General features: G+C 28.4%; 2 protein-coding genes across 3 annotated transcripts in view; one reads left to right on the top strand and one right to left on the bottom strand.

The window, feature by feature from the left end:
* Window positions 1–4,977: 4,977 nt before the first annotated feature.
* LOC142238406 (putative fatty acyl-CoA reductase CG8303) overlaps window positions 4,978–18,695 on the top strand; it is a 37,329-nt gene continuing 23,611 nt past the window's right edge. The window contains exons 1-2 of one of the 2 annotated variants that reach the window (XM_075310046.1): window positions 4,978–5,152; window positions 5,551–5,691. The gene's annotated coding sequence lies outside the window, so the exon portion shown is untranslated. Of the gene's footprint in view, window positions 5,153–5,547; window positions 5,692–18,695 lie in introns of both variants that reach the window. The other variant, XM_075310045.1, reaches the window with a different exon arrangement.
* Window positions 6,693–18,695, bottom strand: part of Lsm10 (U7 small nuclear RNA associated Lsm10) — a 41,560-nt gene continuing 29,557 nt past the window's right edge. The window contains exon 2 of the transcript XR_012722718.1: window positions 6,693–6,710. The gene's annotated coding sequence lies outside the window, so the exon portion shown is untranslated. The remainder of the gene's footprint in view (window positions 6,711–18,695) is intronic.

The following is an 18,695-nucleotide window of genomic DNA, read 5'->3' as shown; positions in this document are numbered from 1 at the left end:
ACCACCCCTTTGCCCAAATTTTTTTTTTTTTTTTGAAAGTTCAAACAAAACTAAACTCCTCCGACTGACATTTTACAGAAAAAATGGGTTACGAAATTTATATCAGGTTCCTGATTTTTTAATAAAAATAAAAGGGCATAGGGAGACATCCGCTTCTCTTAAGTACATACAGAGAAACAATTAAACTTTACCGAGTTACTTGAAATTTACAGAGGACTGGGGAGAGATCGTAACCTCCGTCAACCGTAATAGTTGATACCTGATTTTGTGATATTTGGACGGAAGAGAGGCCGCCCCTTTAGGCTTATAATTTGCTTGACATTTTCTGGGACGTTTACAACAGATACGCTTTTCGACATTTGGTCGGGGAGGAGGTCCTCCTCTAAAACTACAAAAAAAATTTAAGTTTTCTTGAAATTTACAAAAGCAGTGGGGGAAGGTTATGAACGAAGAGGCAACCTTCCTTGCCCCACACTTGAAGGAAACTTTCAAGAATTTTCAGGGAAGGTTAGGGGTGTCGATATTGTATCGGGGAAAGTGACGTCCCTTTAAAACAATAGAGCAAAATTTAAACATCTCCGATCTACTTGAAATTTACAGGGACGTGACAGGAGGTGATTAAATTTATACATAATTTTTAAATTAGTAAATGATTTTTCGATATCTGGTTGGGGAAGGGTAAAAATGAAATAAACTTTGTCGATTTACTTCGATAGAATTTATAGGGACCATTGAGTAGTTGCGAAATTAATATAGGGTACGTGAGAGTCCGATATCAGGTCGGACTGGAGCGAAGGTGGGGAGAGGGTTCCCTTTTGTCCGTTTTTATACCCTCCATCATAGGATGGGGGTATATTAACTTTGTCATTCCGTTTGTAACACATCGAAATATTGCTCTAAGACCCCATAAAGTGTATATATTTTGGGTCGTGGTGAAATTCTGAGTCCATCTAAGCATGTCCGTCCGTCCGTCCGTCCGTCTGTTGAAATCACGCTAACTTCCGAACGAAACAAGCTATCGACTTGAAACTTGGCACAAGTAGTTGTTATCGATGTAGGTCGGATGGTATTGAAAATGGGCCATATCGGTCCACTTTTACGTATAGCCCCCATATAAAGGGACCCTCAGATTTGGCTTGTGAAGCCTCTAACAGAAGCAGATTTCAACCGATCCAGCTGAAATTTGGTATAGGGTGTTGGTATATGGTCTCTAACAACCATGCAAAAATTGGTCCACATCGGTCCATAATTATATATAGCCCCCATATAAACCGATCACCAGATTTGGCTTGAGGAGCCTAAAAGAGAAGCAAATTTCATCCGATCCGCCTGAAATTTGGTACATGATATTGGTATATGGTCTCTAACAACCATGCAAAAATTGGTCCACATCGGTTCATAATTATGTATAGCCCCCATATAAACCGATCCCCAGATTTGGTTTGCGAAGTCTCCAAGAGAAGCAAATTTCATCCAATCCGGTTGTAATTTGGAACATGGTGTTAGTATATGATCTTTAACAACCGTGGCAGAATTGGTCCATATCGGTCCATAATTATATATAGCCCCCATATAAAACGTTCTCCAGATTTGACCTCCGGAGCCTCTTGGAGGAGCAAAATTCATCCGATCCGGTTCAAATTAGGAACGTGGTGTTAGTATATGGTAGCTAACAACCATACCAAAATTGGTCCAATCACACAAAAATTGGTCCATATCGGTTCATAATCATGGTTGCCACTAGAGCCAAAAATAATCTATCAAAATTTTATTTCTATAGAAAATTTTGTCAAAATTTTATTTCTAGAGAAAATTTTGTTAAAATTTTATTGGGTTAAAATAAAATTTTCATCGTTGTCAAATTTTTTTTTTTCTATAGAAAATTTTGTCAAAATATTATTTCTATAGAAAATTTTGTTCAAATTTTATTCGGTTCATAATCATGGTTGCCACTCGAGCCAAAAATAATCTACCAAGATTTTATTTCTATAGAAAATTTTGTTAAAAATTCATTTCTATAGAAAATTTTGTTAAAATTATATTTCTGTAGAAATTTTTGTCAAAATTTTCTTTCTATAGAAAATTTTGTCAAAATTTTTATTTCTATAGAAAATTTTGTGAACATTTTATTTCTATAGAAAATTTTGTTAAAATTTTATTTCTGTAGAAAATTTTGTCAAAATTTTACGTCTACTTTGTCAAACTGAATTATATACGTATTGGATCAATCTTTTTTGATTTAATATATACCAAGTATGGACTTACATACAATTTAGAAGATGGTGTTAGGAGGTTTAAAGATACCTTGCCATCGGCAAGCGTTACCGCAACTTAAGTAATTCGATGGCAGTGTTTAGAAGAAGTTTCTACGCAATCCATGATGGAGGGTACATAAGCTTCGGCCTGGCCGAACTTACGGCCGTATATACTTGTTTTTTTTTTTCTTAAATAGAAAGTAGAGGGTTGTCCGTAAATGGGAACTCGGTACATAATTTTATGATTTTTGTACTGGCTTCTGCCAGACTTCTTTTTAGTAAAGAACTTAAATTTACAGGAAATTGGCAGCCAACGTAGAGGGTGCATCATTTTCCAACATTTTAGCAAATGTTAATGTGGTAAATTTTTTTACTACTTTTGCTTTCTCCGATTTATTGGATGGGAAACAGTAATTCTTTGTATGTTATTATAATATAGTGCTTAATTTTCAGATATGTTGAGGAGAAGGATACCTTTCCTTGACAAACCCCACTTAAAATTCACACGAAATATAGAAGATTGTCCAACTACTTGAATACAGAACATTATTAAAAAAATTTCCCGCCGTATTTGTACCTATAAACAAAAAATCAAGTAGTCCGATTTGTTTAAAAGAATTGAAAGCTATTCGAATTTCTGTGGGCTTTTGACAAAACAACATAAGTCTGTTCATGAGATAAAATGTCTTATATCATATTTTCTTTAAAAAAATACATAAATTTTTAATTTAAAATTTTTGAAAAAATCAGCAGATAGAGCATAAACAATTTTGTAAAATAGATTTTTAACCTTTTCTTAAATTAAAATGCAATATACCTATTTAAATCTATTAAATATTAATTTCGATTTTCCTGAAAATAAGACATATGTTGTTTTGTCAAAAGTCCACAGATTTGTTTTCAGCACGAAGGATATAGTTGACTAAGTTAATGCAAAATGTTCCTCCGAATACGCTTCGGAAGGCGCAGCGAAGCGGGCCGGGTTACGCTAGTAAAGTATATATATTCTTGATCAGGGAGAAAATCTAAGACGATATGACAATGTCGGTCTGTTCGTCTGTCTGTCTGGCTGCCTCTCTGTCTGTTGTAATCAAGCTACAGTCTTCAATAATGAAGCAATTGTGCTGACATTTTGCACAAACTAGTCTTTTGTATGCAGGCAGGTCAAATTCGAAGATGGGCTATATCGGTCCAGGTTTTGATATAAACCGACCTCCCGATTTGGGGTCTTGGGCTTATAGAAATCGTAGTACTTTTCCAATTCGCCTGAAATCGGAAATCTGGAGGTATTTTAGCACCATAAAGAAGTGTGCCAAAAATGGTGAGTATCGGTCCATTTTTTGGTATAGCCCGATCTCCGATCTCCCGGTTTTACTTTTTAGGCTTATAGAAACCGTAGTTTTTATGCAATATGCTTCAAATTGAAAATCTAGTGGTATTTTAGGACCATAAAAAGATGCGCCGAAAGCGGTGAGTATCGGTTCATGTTTTAGTATAGCCCCCATATGACCGATATCCCGATTTAACTCCATGGTCCATGGTTTATATAGCCCCCATATATACCGATCTCTAGATTTTACTTATTGGGCTTTATGCAATTTGCCTGAAATTGGAAATCTATAAGTATTATAGGACCATAAAGAGGTGTGCCAAAGCGGTGAGTATCGGTCCATGTTTTAGTATAGCCCCCATAAGACCTATATGCCGATTTAACTCCTTGGGTTTCTAGAAACCATAGTTTTTATCCGATTTGCCTGAAATTGTAAATATACTGGTATTTTAGACTCACAAAAACGTGTATCGGATTTAGTTTTTATTGGTCTATTTGATAAGGCCTCCATATAGGCCAATATCAATTATTGAGGATATAGAAGGCGCAATGATCATGACAATTGCTTGAAACTAAATGTAAAATTTCCAGATTTTACTTCTCTTAATCATTTATATAATGAGGGTGAAAATCTACAGATTTTAGATTTCAAATCCAGGCGTTATTTCATCATTTTCTTGCACACTTAAAAGCGATGTTAATGATTCCTCTAAAATTCAAACAAAAATGGATCTTATAAATCAAGAATCTGATATAATCTTCATATTCTCTGCTTGGGAGAGTATCTATCATTAAGCCCCCCTGAAATTTCAAAGGAAACTATAATATTTGATTCATGGTAGTCGGTATTTAAGATTCGGCCCGGCCGAAATTACTGCTGTATATACTTGTTTCTTTTAATGTACGAGTATATCATGAAACAAATTTATTCTTAAAGATATTTCCAATTGGGCATCACTCCTTAGCAATGCTTCACATTTTGATCTCATCAAATGGTACAAACCCTGTACCTTTGGAAATGGTATAACAAGTGTTTATTAGTCATTAACCGCTATTTAATACTCATGACATTACATTACGAACTATTTTACCATGTCTTGGCTATAAAATTTACCTTAATGTTGTAGAGTTGCCATACTGATGTTAACAAATGACCATCTTATAGTACTGCTTGTGGCTTACCTACAGACAAGAGGTAGAGGAGAAAACAAACAACTCTAATAAATACTCACCACTATACTCACACATCTGAACGCCTATCAACCTAAGCTTAGTGTTTGGTATTTTGAGACGCTCATTGAGCACACTTGAGGTAGACTTAGGCAGTTTGTCCACTTATTGTGGTGTGGTAGCTGACTTGAGTTGTGTTACCAATACAGCCATTAAGTTTAAAAAATCAGTCTTAACTTAGCTAGCTTGGCAGACGGCTGTGTTTATTAACAAACGAAAATAGGCAATAAACTATAACAAACAATTTTGGAAATTTACCGAAGAAACCGAAACAAACGAAATCTTGTGAAAAAGAACAAATTAAGTAGAATCGAATAAAGCGAATATATTGTTTAAGGTGAATGTCTCTAGGAAATGCATTAAAAAATGGAAAAAAATTCTATATATTTTGAGCAGTGAAATTATTTGAGTAAATTAGGTCACAAAAAAACAACAACAATTCCGGATAAACAGCCTATATATCATTAATACAATATTGAAAAAAAGAAACCTCAACATATTTTTTATATATAGATCAAATCAAATTCGATAAGTGCTTATTGTTGGTAAAAATCCAAAAATCAATATTGCGACATTTGTTTTCCGCCGAACAAGAAAAACAAAAACCTAAAATAAAATATTGGTTAACAACCACGTCTAGATGGTGGTGGTGATCGGTGATCGTTTCCAAAGTGTGTTTTAATTTTTTATTATTATTTTTTTGTATTTTTCTACCCACATCACGCACTCTAGAAGACTATTTTGGAAATATTGGCGTTGTTTTGTTCTTCCAAAAGAGGTTTTTTTTTGCATCTCATTTCTCAACGCTTCAGTTCCGGGGTGATTTTTTGCCGATTGCATAGCAAAAACTAACCACAAAAAAAACCAAACTAACAGGTAAGTGAGCTGGCATGCATTCTAAGAACGTAGAGGGGGGACATTTACGTCAATCTCTCGCTCTCTGCTTAATTCTCTTTAGTTCGATCGTATAGGTATTTTGCAGTTTGTATGCACACAATATCTCAAGGTATTTCGTGAGATGTCTCGGTTTTTCCATAGCAAGAAAATTCCATTTATTTCCTCTAAAACCAATTTTATACATTTTGAAGGTTTGTTTACCAATTTGTTTTCTTTTTTTTTTCGAGGGTTGTATGAAGCAATAGTCATAATTTGTTTTTTTTTCTATATTGCTATTAGTTTTTCCATTGTATATTTCTATATACCGTCCATCATAGGATAGGAGTGTATAAGGTTGTTATTGCGTTTGTAACATCTCGAAATATTCATTTCGGTCCATAGCACAGTATATACTTATTTTTGATCTGGTATATCTGTTGTAATTACTTGACAGTTTTCAACAATGACAATATCATACTTGCCACAGATTCAAAGGTTTTCTGCAGGCAACTAAAATTTTAATTTATTTTTAGGCTGATCGTCTCTAATGCCCTTATACATAAGGTTATTATAATTTGTATTTATAATAAATTGTGTAATAAATAAATATATAAACCCCAATTTTTAAGGTTGGTGGTGTACCAAAGATAGTTCTCCATTTTCAAGTTTGATCGTCAATTTTCATACGATTTTCTGACAAATGTTGCCAGTATTTTCCTCATATTTGGGGATTTTTTCCATGGATGGGACCAAAATTTGAGAAGGTTTTTTTAGGATATTTTTTTGGTATATTATATAAAATTAAAAAAAAAAATTGGCAATCGATTTCAACACGATAATCTAATTTTATGTAGATCAATCTACCAATGATTTTAAATTTGTAATCTTCAACTCCTAGTTTGTGGGTTTAATGTTTTGTTCATTATTCTATATTTTTACTTACCTTGAGATTTTCTCCTTGAGATTTTCTCCAATTTACTTCCATCGCCAACCTTTATTCGGTTATGTAATATCTGAAACTGAAAAAATAAACAAAAGAATTTGTCAGACTATATCAAAAGCAATTTGTCACACTATATCAGGAACAAATATGGCAAATGGATTATGTCTTAATACTGGGAAGTCCCATGATACATGGGTGCAGTATGCCGATCTTCATATTGAGATGAATGGTGAACGAATAGTAATGACCAGCATTACCAGTATTGGTGATTTTTTCCCAAATCGGGGATATTTTTCCGTGGAGGGGGACAACATTTTTGAGTTGGGGACTTAGGGATTTGGTGGGGATAATAAATCAGATTAAGAATTATGGTTTATATGAAATTCGTTACTTCTACATACTTAAAAACAAGTATATACAGCCGAAAGTTCGGCCAGGCCGAATCTTATGTGTCCTCCACCATGGATTGCGTACAAACTTCTACTAAAGACTGTCATCCACAATTGAATTACTTGGGTTGCGGTAACACTTGCCGACGACAAGGTATCTTAAAACTTCGTAATACCGTCTTCTATTAAACAAACAAAAGGCCGATTAAATACGTATATAATTCAGTTTGACAAAATTTTCTATAGAAATAAAATTTTGACAAAATTTTCTATAGAAATAAAATTTTGAAAAGGACAACTATCAATCGGAGGGTTCGAGTGTGGTTCACTTTGGGTTTAGTGAACTACCCGAATTAATTCTGATAATTGGTTGATAGTTTTGCTGCATGTTCCGAAACATGCGTCCATCCAACCATCTTGCAGTCTATAGCGGTTTTCCCAAATAAATTTGACAAACGTTCTTTTCCTCTGTTGGTTAAGCTACTCTTGTACCCAGCAAAAAAAGCCAAAAAGTAGTGAAAATGGTCTTTTTGGATCTGGAAGTGGTGCCAAATTGACGCAGAAGCGATGAATTTAACATTGGCTTGTCATAGGACGGATGTCCACCATTTCAACAGCCGCTGCACTGAATTTGCATCACTTCTTAAGGTGTGAGGCGAATTTAGTGTTTTGGATGTGAATTAAGAAATTTTGTGATATTTTGACAAATAAATAATTTTTAAAATTTTTTATGATTTTTAATGCATTATAACGCTTGTGTTGAACGTTTGTCATCAAATATTTTCAAAAATTCGAAAAATTTCTAGAAAGGATTTTGTAGTTTTTTCGGCTAAATTTAAATAGTTTGTACCATTTTATTAACTCTTAATCTGGTTTTAGCCTATTCGAAAAAAAAATAATAATAAATTCCCCATTAAAACTTTGAAAAAAAGCGAGTTATAAAAAAAATTGACCCAAATGAACTTCCTGTGCAGTTAAAATAAAGAACATCTTTGGGAGGGCATTTTTGGAAGTTCTTTTAAAGTTGTGCCTTGAGAAGAACTTCCAATTTTTTTTGCTGGTAGTTTAGTCAACGCAATGGTTTTAAAGCTGAGATCAAAACAACAAATATGATATAAAATTTTGACAAAATTTTCTATAGAAATAAAATTTTGACAAAATTTTCTATAGAAATAAAATTTTGACAAAATTTTCCATAGAAATAAAATGTTGACAAAATTTTCTATAGAAATAAAATATTGACAAAATTTTCTATAAAAATAAAATTTTGACAAAATTTTCTATAGAAATAAAATTTTGACAAAATTTTCCATAAAAATAAAATCTTGAAAAAATTTTCTATAGAAATAAAATTTTGACAAAATTTTCTATAGAAATAATATTTTGACAAAATTTTCTATAGATATAAAATTTTATAAAATTTTCTATAGATATAAAATTTTACAAAATTTTACATAGAAATAAAATTTTAACAAAATTTTCTATAGAAATAAAATTTTGACCAAATTTTCTATAGAAATAAAATTTTGACAAAATTTTCTATAGAAATAAAACTTTGACTAAATTTTTTATAGAAATAAAATTTTGACAAAATTTTCTATAGAAATAAAATTGTGACAAAATTTTCTATAGAAATAAAATTTTGACAAAATTTTCTATAGAAATAAAATTTTGACAAAATTTTCTATAGAAATGAAATTTTGACAAATTTTTCCATAGAAATAAAATTTTGACAAAATTTTCGAGAGAAATAAAATTTTGACAAAATTTTCGAGAGAAATAAAATTTTGACAAAATTTTCTATAGAAATAAAATTTTGACAAAATTTTCTATAGAAATAAAATTTTGACAAAATTTTCTATAGAAATAAAATTTTGACAAAATTTTCTATAGAAATAAAATTTTGACAAAATTTTCTATAGAAATAAAATTTTGAAAAAATTTTCTATAGAAATAAAATTTTGACAAAATTTTCTATAGAAATAAAACTTTGACAAAATTTTCTATAGAAATAAAATTTTGACAAAATTTTCGATAGAAATAAAATTTTGACAAAATTTTTTATAGAAATAAAATTTTGAAAAAATTTTCTATAGAAATAAAATTTTGACAAAATTTTCTATAGAAATAAAACTTTGACAAAATTTTCTATAGAAATAAAATTTTTGTCCTTTTCAAACATCTATTGTTATTTTTGGGCTTTTAAGGTCAGGTATTTTAATGCGAATAAAAGATTAATTTATTCCATTTTTGTCATCCAACGTTTCGCTGGGCGATTCCAGCTTCTTCAGGGATGGTATTTTTATTGAATCTGGCAATTTTATAATATAACAATTATTATTTTTAATTTTACATTATTATATCAACTGGTTAGTAAAAGGAAATACACTTACATTTAATCTTTCGTCAGGTTATTTTCTATTGCACTTATAAAGTTTTCTTATTCGCTAACATATGATATGAGACAAACACAAAACTTTATATAATTGCTGAAAATAATCAGATTTAAAACTAAATATCACAGAGCTTTCCTATTATCTAGATCACAGTTGAATATCGACTAAACTAAAGCTATTGTATAAATTGCGTTTGTATTATCTTTATCTTCTTTTCTATTTATTGCACTATGTATTTGTTGTTGGATGCGTAAAGATTCCAATGTAAATCTTTTATTTACATTTTTCTCCCTATCTATTTTTGTAGATTATTTTTGGCGATATGGACCAATTTTTGTGTGATTGGCGATCGGCTATATATAACTATAGACCGATATGGACCAATTTTTGCATGACTGCCATATACTAGCACAATGTACCAAATTTCAACCGAATCGGATGAATTTTGCTCCTTCAAGAGGCTCCGGTGATCAAATCTGGGGATCGGTTTATATGGGGGCTATATATAATTATGGACCGATTTTTGCACGGTTATTAGAGGCAATATACTAACACTACGTACCAAATTTCAACCGGATCGGCTGAATTTTGCTCCTCCAAGAGGCTCCGGAGGTCAAATCTGGGGATCGGTTTATATGGGGGTTATATATAATTTTTTTTATTTTTTTAAGGGCATAAACGATCTCATTACAAAGCAGTTGATTCGAATTGTGAATCGAATCTATTCAAATTTTTATTTAAACATTTTATTGCATAGTCATGTATAATATTTTCGAGATCTTTAGACACAATGGCTTCTTTTCTTTTTTTTTACATTATTAACGATTAAAGATTTGACACAAATTTGCATAAATCGTTTCTTTGAACAAATTTACAACCTTAGGCACAACTTTCAAAATTTCCTATAATTTGGTGTTATTTTTTCCCCGTTGATAAAATTTGCGATTGTATGGAAAACTGCACTCATAGAAAAACGTCTGTTAAAAACATCATATTTATATATTTTTGTGCTTTATGATCTAGCGAACAATAATTCGTAAACTTTGTAGGAAAGGGCTAAAATTGTACTCAAAGTAATTATAAGAACCAAAAATCATTTTTTTTAGTTCCTATAAAAAATAAGAAAATTGTTAGCAGACACTAAAGAAAATTCTTCTAAAAAAGGAATAGCTGTCACAGTTTGCTGAATTGGCAAACACTGTCTGCTCTTTTTTAAGCTCGATTACACTAAAGCATATCTTTGTTTGACAGAACCGGCTTTAGTATAACACACTAAAAACCATATTTTAACAATATGTCTTGTATTTGTACAAAAATCTAAATATTTATCAAAACAAGGAATAACAGCAAAACAAAGAGTTTACTAAGTAATCGCATTTGTGAGCTTTTTAAATCTAACTGCAAACACCGACTGCTATTTTTTGCAGACTTTTTTCTATGAGTGTATATTACTTAAGATATAATAGGGCAATCAATTAATAAACATTTTTGGTTGATTTTGCTTTAAAACGGCATATCTTTTGTGGTCACCATATGATCATTTTCCGCTTGAATGAATTTATATGCTGTTGTCCATTGTTTATGACTCAAACGAGATTGAATGATTGCTTGAGACTTAAGGGTATTTTAAACAAAAGAAGGTATAAAATAAAATCAAAAGAAAGAGAGAGAGAGAGAAACTGCAACTACGAAACTATGAAGAAATGATGAGGCAACCATAATATAAATACACGGTAGCTAATACGATATGTTATCAAGTTCACACTCAAAAAACAGTACAACAGACAGACAGACAGACGGACATCGTTATATCGTCTTAGAATTTCTCCCTGATCAAGAATATATATACTTTATATAGTCGGAAATCGATATTTCGATGTGTTACAAACGGAATGACAAACTTATTATACCCCCGTCACCATTCTATGGTGGTGGGTATAAAAATTATGTATAGGTAAGTCTACAAATAATTACGAATGGACTTTTGCACGGTACGTAGAGAGCCAGAATTGAAATATGGGGGTCGCTTATATGGGGGCTATATACAATTATGAACTTGATATTGACCAATTTTTTGTTTGATTTATCTGAGGGCTATATATAACTATAGATATGGACTTATTTAGGCATGGTTGTTAACGGCCATATACTAGCACAATGTACCAAATTTCAACTGACTCGGATGAAATTTGCTCCTCCAAGAGGCTCCAAAACCAAATCTCGGGATCGGTTTATATGGGGGCTATATATAATTATGGACTGATATGGACCACTTTTGGCATGGTTGTTAAATATTATATACTACCACCACGTACCTAATTTCAACCAGATCGGATGAATTTTGCTTCTCCAAAAGGCACCAGAGGTCAAATCTGGGGATCGGTTTATATGGGGGCTATATATAATTATGGACTGATATGAACCAATTCCTGCATGGTTGTTGGATACCATATACTAACACCACGTACCAAATTTCAACCAAATCGGATGAATTTTGCTCTTCCAAGGGGCTCCGGAGGTCAAATCTGGTGATCGGTTTATATGGGGGCTATATATAATTATGGACCGATAAGAACCAATTTTTGCATCGTCATTAGAGACCATATATTAACACCATGTACCAAATTTCAGCCGGATCGGATGAAATTTGTTTCTCTTAGAGGCTCTGCAAGCCAAATCGGGGGATCGGTTTATATGGGGGCTATATATAATTATGGACCGATGTGGACCAATTTTTGCATGGTTGTTAAAGACCATAGACTAACACCATGTACCAAATTTCAGCCGGATCGGATGAAATTTGCTTCTTTTAGAGGCTCCGCAAGCCAAATCGGGGGATCGGTTTATATGGGGGCTATATATAATTATGGACCGATGTGGACCAATTTTTGCATGGTTGTTAAAGACCATATACTAACACCATGTACCAAATTTCAGCCGGATCGGATGAAATTTGCTTCTCTTAGAGGCCTCGCAAGCCAAATTTGGGGGTCCGTTTATATGGGGGCTATACGTAAAAGTGGACCGATATGGCCCATTTGCAATACCATCCGACCTACATCAATAACAACTACTTGTGCCAAGTTTCAAGTCGATAGCTTGTTTCGTTCGGAAGTTAGCGTGATTTCAACAGACGGACGGACGGACGGTCATGCTCAGATCGACTCAGAATTTCACCACGACCCAGAATATATATACTTTATGGGGTCTTAGAGCAATATTTCGATGTGTTACAAATGGAATGACAAAGTTAATATACCCCCATCCTATGGTGGAGGGTATAAAAAGTATTCAATTAAAAATTTAATTGATTCAACAAATTTTTCAATTGAAACAAAAAATCAATAACAAAACTTAGTATCAATTAATTTTTTTAATTCGATTAATTTTTTTTTAATTTTTCTGTAATTGATACTATCATTTCAAGATGTCTAGAATGTCAAGAAAACTTTCTCAAAAAATAATAATTCCATGAACTAAAATATAATTAAATTGACTTTAGTGCCATATAGGGTTCACTCTTTTTTTTAAGAGCACACTGCTATATCTATCAAGCTAGAAATAACAGTTATATAAATTTTATTTTATATTAATAAGTATAAAATATATTTTATATTTAATTATATATTGACAGCTTTTTAAAAAGTGTACAAGCCACCGAAACTATTCCAATCTAATGTTATTTAAAAAGAAATTAATTCGTTATAGAGACCAAACCACATAATTTGGATGCTTTGTATTTTTCTGGAAAATCACTATTGTGTATAGCACCATAAAACGTTATAATTATACTGGTAGCATTAGAAGATAACAAAACTGTAACAACAATTGACGGACATGCCATATTCGACTTAGAAAATCATGAAACGATAATCTCCGGTTATTTCTATTGGGTGTTACACATTCGTTTCGTATCAAAATGATGTAAAAACAAAATTTTATATCAACCAAGAATAATTCGAGTATGCAATTTCAAATGCAAAATAAATCAAAATTTTCAAAAACAAAAAATTGTCTTTTGTCTCTTGGCTTTATAAAGACTTCCGCCACTTTGGCCAGCTAATGCATTTTCAATTATTTACTTGCCTTTCCATTTTAACATTTGACCTATCACACAACGCATCATATGTAGAATATTTCTTTCTATTAATTATGTGCCTCATTCGGAAATTCATCATTTGTCTAAATGCTCAATTTATACAAATCATGAATAAAAAACTAAGAACTAATAAATTTGAAAATTTTATTAAATAGAAAACCATGTGCTTATAGAAAATAGCATTCAAACCTCTGTCGTTGAGCAGACTTTTTCGATACGCTTCCGTATTTCAAATGGCATCTTTGTGTGTTGCCCATTAAAATTTCAATATTCGTTTTCGTATAGCATTTTAAAATTCTATAGCAAAAAGACATTTTTGGATTTTTGATTTTTTTTTAATGTTGCCAATCATTCTATGTATCTCTAACTGAGAGTAAATATACACAAAGATATGAATAAATATTTTGATGGTATGCTAATGAAATAAGTCTGGAATTTTTAAAAAGTCAAATCACGTTGCTAAACCCTAAAAAAAAAACAACAATGCTACACTCATGTGAGTAGTTTGAGTCGTCATAGTAGTTTTTTCTTTCTTAAAAAAACACTTTAAAAAACTTAAAAACATACTAAATGATTTTTGGTTTTTCTTTTGAAATCAATAACCTTGGCTAGAATATCTTTAATGGAGAGTCTGTTGTTTTACCACCCCAAAGAATATTAGTCCCATCCAAGGCATACGAAAATGGAAAGAGAAGAAGAATATTTTGTAATTTCTTTTTCTTGTTTTTTAAATGTCTTTATTTTTTCTTATATCTCATAGAACAAACTTAACGGCATGTGTTAAGATTTTTTCCTTCCGTTTTTTTGTCTCTCCTCTTTAGTATTTCCGCTTTTTATTTGAAATTATGTGAAATACAATATTTAAATAAAATCTAGGTGAAATATTCTAGAAAAGCTGCATAGAAAATTAAATTATTCAAGAATGTGAACAATGGCTTCTATTGAGATAACCTTTATTTCTATATGAGGGTTTTATTCTTTGAGTTTATTAACTGTATTGAAAAATCTATCTTTACTAACTAGGGTTGATTGTTATGGAGTTTCAGTATTAAAACGGTTGTTAAACAAAACGGTTGTGCTAGTTAAATTTATTTTTCGGTGAGAAAGATTTATATCAAATAAATTATCATAAAATATTATAAGTTTAAAGAATTAATAAATAAAATAAAAATATATAAATAGCAATAAACAAAAACAAAATATTTCAAAGTGCCTTCGAAAAAATAAATAAAAAAAAATCCTTTTCTAAATATTAAAATAAAATACCCTTGGAAAAAACTCAAAGAAAATTTCTATAACCCATTTAACTGTATTTGAGTTTATGAAATTTAATTGATTTTAATTTAAAAAAAGCGTTTTAAACAAATGAAGTACACAGCTTTACAAAATTCGAATTTTTAAATTCGAATTTGAAAATCTATTCAAAAATTCGAAATCTATAATCGAGTTAACTGATTTTAGTTCATATTTTTTTTTTTGATTTTAATAAAATTAAATTTAAAATTAATATAAAAACCTTTTATACAAATGAACTTAATTAATGAAATTGATTTCAATTAAAAAACAATTAAAAAGCGTTTTATACAAATGAAGTACACGCTTTTACAAAAATTCAAATTCGAAAATCTATAATCAAGTTAACTGGTTTTAGTTCATGATTTTTTTTATTTTAATAAAATTAAATTTAAAATTAATATATAAACCTTTTATACAAATGAATTTGATTAATGAAATTGATTTCAATTAAACTAAAAAAAATTAAAAAGCGTTTTATACAAATGAAGTACACACTTTTACAAAAATTCGAATTCGAAAATCTATTCAAAAATCCGAAATCTATAATCGAGTTATCTGATTTTAGTGCATGAAATTTTTTTTTGATTTTAATAAAATTAAATTTAAAATGAATTAAAAATTAAAAAACAAAAAACGTTTTATACTAATGAAGTACATAATTTTACACAATTTGAATTTCCATCTTCGAAAGTACCTTTTATAAAATAATACTTCTTTTCAACATAAACCTTAGGAAAAATTAATGATAATTTCTATAGCATGGAAATCAATTTTAGCTAAGTTTGTGGCAAATGTGAAAAATATTCCTTATTTGAAATATTTTATTTAAATGAAAAATTATCTAAAAATTAAAAAAAAAATATTATTTTACTTAAATTGGCGCAGAAAACAAATTTGACAAAATTTTCTATAGAAATAAAATTTTGTAAAAATTTTCTATAGAAATAAAATTTTTTACAAATTTTCTATAGAAATAAAATTTTGCAAAAATTTTCTATAGAAATAAAATTTTGCAAAAATTTTCTATAGAAATAAAGTTTTGACTAAATTTTCTATAGAAATAAAATTTTGACAAATTTTTCCAAAGAAATAAAATTTTGACAAAATTTTCTATAGAAATAAAATTTTGACAAAATTTTCTATAGAAGTAAAATTTTGACAAAATTTTTTATACAAAATAAAATTTTGACAAAATTTTTTATAGAAATAAAATTTTGACAAAATTTTCTATAGAAATAAAATTTTGACAAAATTTGCTATAGAAATAAAATTTTGACAAAATTTTTTATACAAAATAAAATTTTGACAAAATTTGTTATAAAAATAAAATTTTGACAAAATTTGTTATAAAAATAAAATTTAGACAAATTTTTCTATAGAAATAAAATTTTTACAAATTTTTCTATAGAAATAAAATTTTGACAAAATTTTCTTTTGCTATAGAAATAAAATTTTGGAAAAATTTTCTATAGAAATAAAATTTTGACATAATTTTCTATAGAAATAAAATTTTGACAAAATTTTCTATAGAAATAAAATTTTTAAAAAATTTTCCATGAAAAAAATTTTTAAAAAATTTTCAATAGAAATAAATGTTCTATAGAAATAAAATTTTGACAAAAATTTTCTATAGAAAAAAAATTTTAAAAAATTTTCTATAAAAATAAAATTTTGACAAAATTTTCTATAGGAATAAAATTTTTAAAAAAATTTCCATAGAAAAATTTTTTTTTTTAATTTTCCATAGAAATACAATTTTGCCAACATTTTCTATAGAAATAAAATGTTGACAAAAAATTTCTATAGAAATAAAATTTTGACAACATTTTCTATAGAAATAAAATTTTGACAAATTTTTCTTTAAAAATAAAATTTTGACAAATTTTTCTATAAAAATAAAATTTTGACAAAACTTTCTATAGAAATAAAATTTTGATAAAATTTTCTATAGAAATAAAATTTTAACAAATTTTTCTATAGAAATAAAATTTTGACAAAATTTGCTTTAGAAATAAAAATTTAACAAAATATTTTATATCTTTCTATAGAAATAAAATTTTGATAAAATTTTCTATAGAAATAAAATTTTTAAAAAATTTTCTATAGAAATAAAATTTTCAAAAAATTTTCTATAGAAATAAAATTTCGACATAATATTCTATAGAAATAAAATTTTGACAAAATTTTCTATAGAAATAAAATTTTGACAAAATTTTCTATAGAAATAAAATTTTGACAAAATTTTCTATAGAAATAAAATCTTGACAAAATTTTCTATAGAAATAAAATTTGTTTTTGATTTCAGCTTAAAACCATGCATTGACTAAACTACAACTGTAGGAAAAAAAATAAAATTCTGACAAAATTTTTTATAGAAATTAAATTTTGACAAAATTTTCCATAGAAATAAAATTTTAACAAATTTTTCTACAGAAATAAAATCATGACAAAATTTTCTATAGAAATAAAATATCGACATAATTTTCTATAGAAATAAAATTTTGACACAAAATTTTCTATAGAAATAAAATTTTGACGAAGTTTTCAAAAAAAATTAGTAATAAATTTGACAAAATTTTGTATAGAACTAAAATTTTGACAACATTTTCTATAGAAATAAAATTTTGACAAATATTATATTATTTTTAATAAATATATATTGTATTATTTTTAATAAATATATTTTAATAAATATATAAATTTTCTAATTATAATTTTAATCGTTATCTATAAATTAAAAAAAAATCTCACATTGTGCTCATAATTTTCTAACACGAACAAATTTTACATAAAATGAATTTATCTTGAAGTTAAAATTTTTCGTTAGTATATAAAAGGTTTCTTATACAACATTAAAAGCTTATATATAAAATTTTTTTTAAAAATTTTATATATCAATTTTTATTCAATTTGAAAAAAGTGTATTTTTTTGTAAATATTCTAAAATAAAATCGAATTTTTTCATCTCAAAATTCGACTAAAGAAATTAAATTTTTGTTTAATCGATACCAGTCCACCACTAAGTTCCCATAAGGTACTTAATATGTACCATAATTTTGGCCCTGAGTATGCTAAAACTGTCGTCTTCCACTTTTGTCTAGAAAAAAGGTTAAATAGAAACCTTTTTAAAATACTAATTGAAAAAGAGATTCGATTGAAACAAAATTCGATTAAAACAGTCAATTAAACAAATTACATTATAAATAGGATCAATTAAAATGTTTAATGGCGTGAGAGATGGAGTTAACTGAAATTAAAATTAATTAATAGAAACACTATATTTATTTAATTAAAATCCGTATTGAAAAAAGATTCAATTAAAACAAAATTTAATCACAAAGTTAATTGAACAAATTCAATTATTAATAGGGTCAATTATATACTTTTTCTATTGCGATGAGAGATTGTAGTAATTTCAATTAAAAATTAATTAATATGAAGTATATTAAAATTTTTTTATTTACCATTCATTTACAGGTACGTTTTGCCCCAAAAGTTTTTACTCTAATCGTAAGCAAAAAATTTATTTGAATATGTCTTCAAACGTAAATGTGAAATATTGCAAAACTTGAAACAAAAACTAATGTTACAAAACGAAAAATCATTGATAGTTATAATATAAAAAGATAGAGAAACGATTCCAACAAAACAATACCTCATATATTATAGATGATATTAGATATCATTCATGATTAATGATCACATTGTCCCATTTAAAAGCGAGAGCAAATGTATCCAAAATTCGCTTATATGTAAAAAAGACAGCATTGTCGATGCTTTATATTCCCAATCATAAAATGTCGTCACATGATAAAGTTTATAAATAAAATTAAAAATGTCTGATAACAATATAATATGAAAATAAATTGATATTAGTTTAA

Source organism: Haematobia irritans, chromosome 5 (genome assembly GCF_050003625.1).
Source record: "Haematobia irritans isolate KBUSLIRL chromosome 5, ASM5000362v1, whole genome shotgun sequence".
Classification (NCBI taxonomy): domain Eukaryota; kingdom Metazoa; phylum Arthropoda; class Insecta; order Diptera; family Muscidae; genus Haematobia; species Haematobia irritans.
Note: the sequence above shows the minus strand (reverse complement) of the source record. Positions and strands in the feature narration are given on the sequence as shown.